The sequence below is a fragment of the Mandrillus leucophaeus genome, unplaced genomic scaffold, assembly GCF_000951045.1.
Source record: "Mandrillus leucophaeus isolate KB7577 unplaced genomic scaffold, Mleu.le_1.0 Scaffold813, whole genome shotgun sequence".
In the NCBI taxonomy this organism is placed as follows: domain Eukaryota; kingdom Metazoa; phylum Chordata; class Mammalia; order Primates; family Cercopithecidae; genus Mandrillus; species Mandrillus leucophaeus.
The window spans coordinates 598,507-606,585 of NW_012108842.1; the positions used below are offsets into that span (position 1 = coordinate 598,507).

The following is an 8,079-nucleotide window of genomic DNA, read 5'->3' on the forward strand; positions in this document are numbered from 1 at the left end:
TTTTCTTTATTATTGCCTGTCTGTCTTATTTCAGAAAGTCTGTCTTAAAGCTCTGATAATCTTTTTTTCAGTTGGTTTATTTTGCTATTATTTTTCAGTTGATTTATTTGTGATTGCATTATGAAAGTCTTGTGGTGTTGTTTTCAACTCTATCAGGTCAGTTACATTTTCTCTTAACAGGCTACTTTGTTAGCTCCTGCAATGTTTTATTATTATTGTTAGCTTTCTTGCATTGGTATACAATATGCTCCTTTAGCTCAGTAAACTTTGCTTATATTCCTATTTTGAATTTTACTTCTGATGTTTCAGCCATCTTGGCCTTAGCCTAGTTCCAAACCCTTGCTGGAGAGGTGATGTTGTAATTTGGATGAAAGAATGCACTCTATCTTTTCGAGTTTTCACTGTTCGTGAACTGATTCTTTCTTATTTATGTGGGCTTATCTGCCTTCAATTTTCGAGGTTGTTAGCCTTCGGATTTTTTATTATTATTATTCTATTTGATTGCCTTGAGGGTTTGTTTGTGATATAAGGTGGATTCAGCCAACTGGTTTTGTTTATAGAGGGGGCAGTCTTCAGTTCCCAGTTCCTGGACTGTATGCTTTAACTCTGGTGGACTTGCATTGAGCCCTAGCTTTGTTCTCTTGCTTTTCAAGGCTTTAAGTCTACTGCACTGGGGTGATCAAGGTGTGGCCACTGCAGCAGAGTGCTAGTGAGTGCAGGAGTGTCTGCCTCTTTCTGAGTGTTCACCACAGTGGCAGAAGCAAAGCAGTTGGAAGGGGAGTGGAAGGCCCTTGCTGGAGACTATGTGATGTTACACTGGAGGTAGTGTTTGTTTAGAGTGGGGTGATTGCCAGCACAAGTCTGTGTGCCTTCTCTGTGTCCTGCAAGAAGAATTGATCACTCAGGGTATGGGAGGATCCTCTGTCCTCTGTGCAGCATCAGAGAAAGGTAGGCACTGTCCAGACAGGGATTTCTGGTTGTGTGCCAATCAAGGCTCTGTCTGCGATGCTGCAAAGGCTGTCAGTGATTTTAGTGAATGTGGTGGGGTGCATCGAGGGATGCACTGCAGCCCTGTGTGCTGCTGGGTCAAGTAGAGCAAAACCCATCCATGCAGACATGCACTCAACAAAGTGGTGTGAGGAGTTTCTATGGGCTCAGGGGAAGCTGCAGTATGGGAGAGAACATGCAGACTGGTGCACAGTGGTAGGGGCTGCCTCAGTGGAACTCTCTATCATTCAGGCCTGGTCCTCTGTTGCAGAAACTATGGTGTGGAACCCCAGGGTATCAAAGACTGCCATATAAGTAGGCATGACAAGGCTGGGGTCCAAGGGGAGGGTAGAAGATCAAGGAGTGCTCAAGTCAGACCAGCCTCATCTGATGTGCAGGATCACCATGCAGGGATCAGGTCTGACTCTTACCCAAGAGCTGGGGTCTCTTATTCATGAAACTTGAACTTGAAGAGATCTCCACACTTTGCTACAGATTCTCCTGCACCTCTGGACTCCACATCAGTTGGCTTGCTTCTTTGCTACTGTGTTCCTGTGGCTTCATCTCAGAGAGATGCAAGTCAGCAATGGCTCAGTGTCTTTGTTCCTTTGTTGGTCCAATGGAGGCAAGGAAACTTCCATTGCAGAGGCAGTGGTTGAGAGGCTTTCTGTTGCCCCAGGGGCTCTCTCCAAAGAGTTGCCAAGTTGCTACTAGCTAGACAGATTGGGCAGGTGTTGGCTAGAAACTCAGGACTGGAAGATCTGCCTGATGAGGACATACAGGAGCAGGCAACCACATTACACTCTGATCATTTTTTCTGTAGGGCTGCTGTGGTATGCTAGGGCCCACTCCAATCACTAGTCACCTCAGATTTTCTAGAACCTGGAGGTATCACCAGTGAAGGCTGAGAAACAGGAAAGATGGAAACCTGCCCTTTTCTCTGGTAGCTCCATCCCAGGGAGATCTGGACCTGTTTCTGCCACAAAAGCACCTCTAAGAGGTGGCTGGAGACTGCAGTTGGGAGATCAGACCCTTATTCAGAAGGAATGGTATCAGGGACCTGCTTAAGGTAGTCTAGTCACATTTTCGTAAAGCAACTATGCTGTGCTGGAGGTATACTTCAGCCCCTGGTTGCCTTGGACACTCCAAAGCTAGAAGGCTGGAATGGCTAAGTTGCCCAAACAGCAAAGTTGTCAGCCTGCCCTGTCCCCTGGGGTCTCTTTACCAGGAATTCCTGTAAACTCTATCAGCTAATGAATACCAGTGGTAGCAGCTAAAAATCCCTGTTGGGAGGCTTCACCCAGTAATGAGGACGAAAGTCAGGAACTCAATTAAAAAAGCAGTCTGGCTCCATTTTTATATGGTTGTTGTGTTCTTCTGGTATATCATTTCCACCCCAGTCAGCTTGGGCTCTTCCAAGCTTACAGACTGGAATTGATAAGTTCCTCAAACAGCAAAGATGCCGGCCCATACCTCTTTCTGGGAGCTCTGCCACAGGGAGTTTTCAAAACTCTGTAGACTCAAGAACACTGGTGGGAGTGTCTGGAGTCCCCTGTTGGGAAGTCGCACCCAGTGAGGAGGAACAGAATCTGGTAGCTACTTAAAAAAGCAGTCTGGCAATGTTTCTGTAGAGCAGATGTTCAGCAACTGGTGGATTCCTTCCACCACCAGTACATTTGGACTCTCCAAAGCTTGAAGGGCAGAACAGGTAAGTTGCCCAAATAGCAAAAATGGCAGCTCGCTCTGCACACCATGCCTCAGTTGAAGGTGCTGTATATAAATTATGTGTAAACAAACTATACAAAAAAATTTTGAACCATGTTTTGTTATTTTATCTTTAGTTCTGTGTCAAACATAATGCAGAAACATGAACCTCTCATGGTTATGTTTCTGGAAACTCTTCTAAAATAAATTACATAAGACAAGTGATGTATGTCCATACAAGAATATTGATATTAGCTCAATGATAACACTTATAAACATAAAAGGGACATTAAACACACTTGTATAAACAGGTCATTTATCTTAATTTATCTTCTTGCCATATACATGCTCAGACTGTTAATCTAATGATAATATATTTACTTTGAAGTGCAAAAGTTACATTTGAACTTTGTGATTGATTTATCCATGGATATAACCATAAGAAATGACAGAAAGAAACAGCAAATGGGAAAAAGTATTGCATTGCACCAGGATGTGTATGAAATGGACTTCAGTTTTTTTGCTGATACAGCTGAGCTGTTACATTAGCTCTGGGAGTTGTGGAAAGGTACTGGTGTGGCCCACCGATTTCAGTCATTGGATGAATATAAAGACAATCGTGGATGAGCTTGTCCAGAGGGGTCATGAGGTGACTGTATTGGCATCTTCAGCTTCCATTTTTTTTTTTAATCCCAACATGTACTCTTAAACTTGAAGTTTATCCTGCATCTTTAACTAAAACTGACTTTGAGGATATCATCATGGTCAGACCTTCCATAAGACACATTTTGGTCATATTTTTCACAAGTACAAGAAATCATGTGAACTATTAATGACAATTAGAAAGTTCTGTAAGGATGGAGTTTCAAATAAGAAACTTATGAAGAAACTACAAGAGTCAAAATTTGATTCTGTTATTGCAGATGCTATTGTTCGCTGTGGGGAGCTGCTGGTTGAGCTATTTTAACACACCCTTCATGTACAGTCTCCCCTTCCCTGTTGGCTACGCACTTGAAAAGCATAAGGGAGGATTTCTATTTCTACCTTCCTACATACCTGTTGCTATGTCAAAATTAAGTGACCAAATGACTTTCATGGAGAGGGTAAAAAAATATGACCTATGTGGTTTATTTTCAATTTTGGTTCCAAATATTTAATACGAAGAATTGGAATCAGTTTTCCAGTGAAGTTCTAGGTAAGTAATTTTTTCAGTTGGTAACATGGAGATCTAACTTTCTGTGCCTTTGAAGCTGAGCTTATATAAAGCAATAAAGTCAGAATACTTGGTTTTTTAAATTTGTTTTTGTTTTGTTTGTTTGTTTTTGTTGGAGTCTTTCTCTGTCTTCCAGGCTGGAGTGCAGTGCTGCAATCTCAGCTCATTGCTGGGATTACAGGCGTGTGTTAGCACGATTGGCTAATTTTTTGCATTTTTAGTAGATATGGGGTTTCACTATGTTGGCCAGACTGGTCTCAAACTCCTGACCTCAAGTGATATGCCTGCCTCAGCCTTCCAAAGTGCTGGGATTACAGGCATGAGTCACCACACCCAGCTGGTAGTGGAGTTTTTTTGTAAGTGAATTTATGAAATGAAAACACAGGATGATCTATCAATTGTAAAATATTATAGAAAAGCTTAAATTATAAGGTCAGTTAAAACCCTGTGGCCATTGCTCATACGGAACACTCTAGGAAGTCATAAACCTGTAAATTAGTACACCTAATATTTCTTTAAACAATCACACATCTGTTTTACTATTAATTTTTTTTTCATTTTAATAAAACGTCAGGCCCATCCACAAACATCTTACTGAATGCATACATGTAGATTGAGTAGTTACACAATTTTCTACAACAACTGTCTAGGCAACATTGCAGAAATTGTTTTTCCTTATATACCTCAGTTTCCTTATTCTGAAATTAAAATATGTCCCCATGTTACCAGAACGATTCCTTCACAGTTGAGAGAAATAGTGCCTCTATCTCAAATGCAAAAACAAATAAGGGTAAATTGTAGTTTCTAATGTCTCTACATTCCTTCACTGAATGATTGGAAATTATTTATTTTAGGACCAATCATTTTGTTGAAGTCTGAACATTGTTATATCTATATAGCTTAAAAAAAAAAAAACAAAAAACAAAAACAACTATGTCTGTGTATTACTAAATATGAGCCAAATTAAGTTTGGTACAAATCTCTATTTGAATAATTTCTCAAAATTTTCTATCTGTAATTTGCAAATATATTTACTTAAAAGCCAATATGATTAATACCTTAGCATGAATCAAAAGCAGTAGTGGGTACAAAGATTTCAGTCACACTCTCAAAATAGCCCACAGTTCACTTGAATAACCAAAGATACAAGGATTAGCTTAATGAACTGTGGAAACTAGACTATTTCTTAGAAAATTGTTTTTATGAGTACGTCAGAATTAGTTGATCATGGAGCTCGAAGAGTTGTTTAAATGTTTATACGCTACTATTGAAGCTTTAAAGGGTAAATAAATGGATGTTTACTTCTCTCTAGATTATTTTAATAATGGTTTATGATTGTATTCTGACGTGACCTTAGCACAATGATGTAGTTTGCCCTCAAAATTCTCTTATCACTTTGCTTTTCTTATAAACACACATGGGCAAAATATATAATACATAAATATTAAATTATGCTTATATTTGAATATATGTTTATGTATTTCAAAGTACAGACACTTTGCCTACATTTCTTCCTACATTATTCTAATCCCTTTCAGAAAATTACCTAATGTAATTATCTTGTGTCATCCATCTTTTCTTTCCTTGTTCTTCTCAGGAAGACCTACTACCTTATCTGAGACAATGGGGAAAGTTGACATATGACTTACTCAAAACTCCTGGGATTTTCAAATTCCTTATCCACTCTTACCAAATGTTGATTTTGTTGGAGGACTGCACTGCAAACCTGACAAATCCCTACCTACGGTAAAGATAATTTTGTTGGTTTTGTATTATTGGCTTTGAAATTTTAGTAGGAATAATTCTACAGTCTTCATGCAGAGTGTTTGAGTTACACAGAAAGAAAGATGGGCAGTGGGCAGGGTAAAGCAGATACCAATTAGGAACTCGTGTACATGTTGATTTGTCAATACCATCACAAGTACATGAGTTTCATCATTACTATAGATAGAGAGGGATACTAAGAAGATTTTGAAAATGGAGTTGGTTACATTTAAGTCTTGATTATGCAACACATAAGAAGGTATTGGTCATTCATTAAAAGAATTTTTATAAAAAGTTTAAGACAAATCACAGGCAACAGGAAAAAAAATAGACACAGTTTCTGTCCCCACACACATTACATTCTATTTCAAAAGATAGAATATGTGCAAGTAATAACAATTGCGCAAAAGCTATTATCTCAAGGAAAAACCCAATGCCAAGATAGCATCAGTGGAGATAATAGAAAGTAACCTGGACTCACCGATAATGAAGCTGAGAGCTGAACAATGTGCAGAAATTGGTGAAATAATGAGGGGTCAGGAAAACACAAAAAAGAAAAGAAGGTAAAGTATTCAGGAAAGTTCTCAAGACTCCAAGTTTACTTTACAGGGAAAAGCTGAGTGAGAATCAGATGATGCTGAGAGGCAAGTTAGAGCCAGATATTTATTAGGAGTTAATATATTTATTAAGCACCTTTGAGAACTACTAAAAAGAGCTAGGAAATGAAGATATACGATAAGGTTATTAAAAAATAAGAAACAAAGAAAGAGCAGACCATTTGGGAAATTTTGCATGGAATCTGGTAACAGATGATGGAAAAGTGAACTAGAATGTTGATTGAAATAGTTATGTCTACATTTACAGTGATAGTACCCACTTCACACCGTGTTTTGTGGAAAAAATGTTAATACAAACAAAACACTTAAAATGTCTCTGTTATACAGTTAGTGATTCAGAAATATTAATTTTGCAATTATGATTATTAGGATTACTAACACTATTAATTACTTAACATGTGCAAGTCACTTGAGATATCATTCTTCATTTAATAAAACCAGATTGTTTAGCACATCAAGATTACATTCTCTTGAAAAGTCATGGATGACAGATACATTGTGGACTTGAATAAAAGTAAGAATACTAGATTTGCCAGTAAGATGGGCAAGTTGCACATGTGCCCTAGAATTTAAAGTATAATAGTAATAAAAAAAAGAAAGCTATTCTAAAATTCTACTGTAAGTGATGCAGATCTTAAGTATTCTAACTTAAAAGAATAACTCAATGATATAAATGTGTACTCCTAATAATCTTTGCAGCCAAACCCAGTGTTCCCTTGATTTCACTCAAGAATGTAACTCATTCTACGCTGAGATACCAGAAGTTTACATCTTAGAACAGAAACACGCCCTACTAGAGAAGGTGTTTCCAGCATTATGATGAGCAACTCAGTACAGCTTCCTGATGGAACTTGTGTCTAGACACCAAAGCTCCCTACAGAAAAGCATGGAGAAAATGAACGATGCAAGTATTATAAATAACAAATAATTTCTATCACTTGCATCTGTATGGTAGTAAACTTAGTTTACAATAACGAAAGAATTCTGTCTGCTTAGAAGATGATATTCTTTACAAAGGAACACAAGACCCTCATGCATTTTAAATTAAAATCATACTTTTAAGACATATGTAGAAAGTAAGCATTCTTTAATATATTATTAAGTAATCTCTTAAGATTTTTGTCTACATAAAACTGAGAATATGTTCCATGGTTAAAATACAATATCTATGTCGAATGCAAATTGTATGTGCTTTATAACTTTTGAAAGAGACAAAAGCTGAGGTAAGACTCATGAAAATTCTATGCTACCCTACCCTACTATTGAAAGATTTCCCTGTTCATATTAAGGGAAAGCAATAGTGCCAATAGGAGGGGGAAGAGAGTAGGAGGTGTAGAAGGACAAGGAAAAGGATGACTAGTAGTACAATAGTGATAATTACTAATAGTAGCTGTTGTTATTAATTTGTAGAAAGATTTGAATGAAAATCAATGGTTGTAAAATTGTTTCTCTAATTGTTTATTATGTAGAATAATTGTTAACCCAAGTTGTTTCCTTTTCATTTAAATATTAGATTCTCAGAATATATGTGTATATTTTAAGAGAAAAAGACACGGCAAAATGATTCTAGTGATTTAAAAATGCACATAACCATTGGTTTCATAATATAGTCTCATGCAATCATACTGAGAAAAAAAAATAAGTCAAGATGTGCATATTTAATATTTATGGAAAATATTCATAAATTAACATTGGAAGTAATCTAACATCTTAAATGAAGGAATGCTTAAAAACTTATACTATATGCACACTATGGCCTTACAATAATTTTATCAAATATTCGATTACACTGTG

General features: G+C 37.2%; 1 pseudogene; it reads left to right on the forward strand.

The window, feature by feature from the left end:
- Window positions 1-3,184: 3,184 nt before the first annotated feature.
- The window catches only part of LOC105530357, a 36,443-nt pseudogene continuing 31,548 nt past the window's right edge, over window positions 3,185-8,079 (forward strand).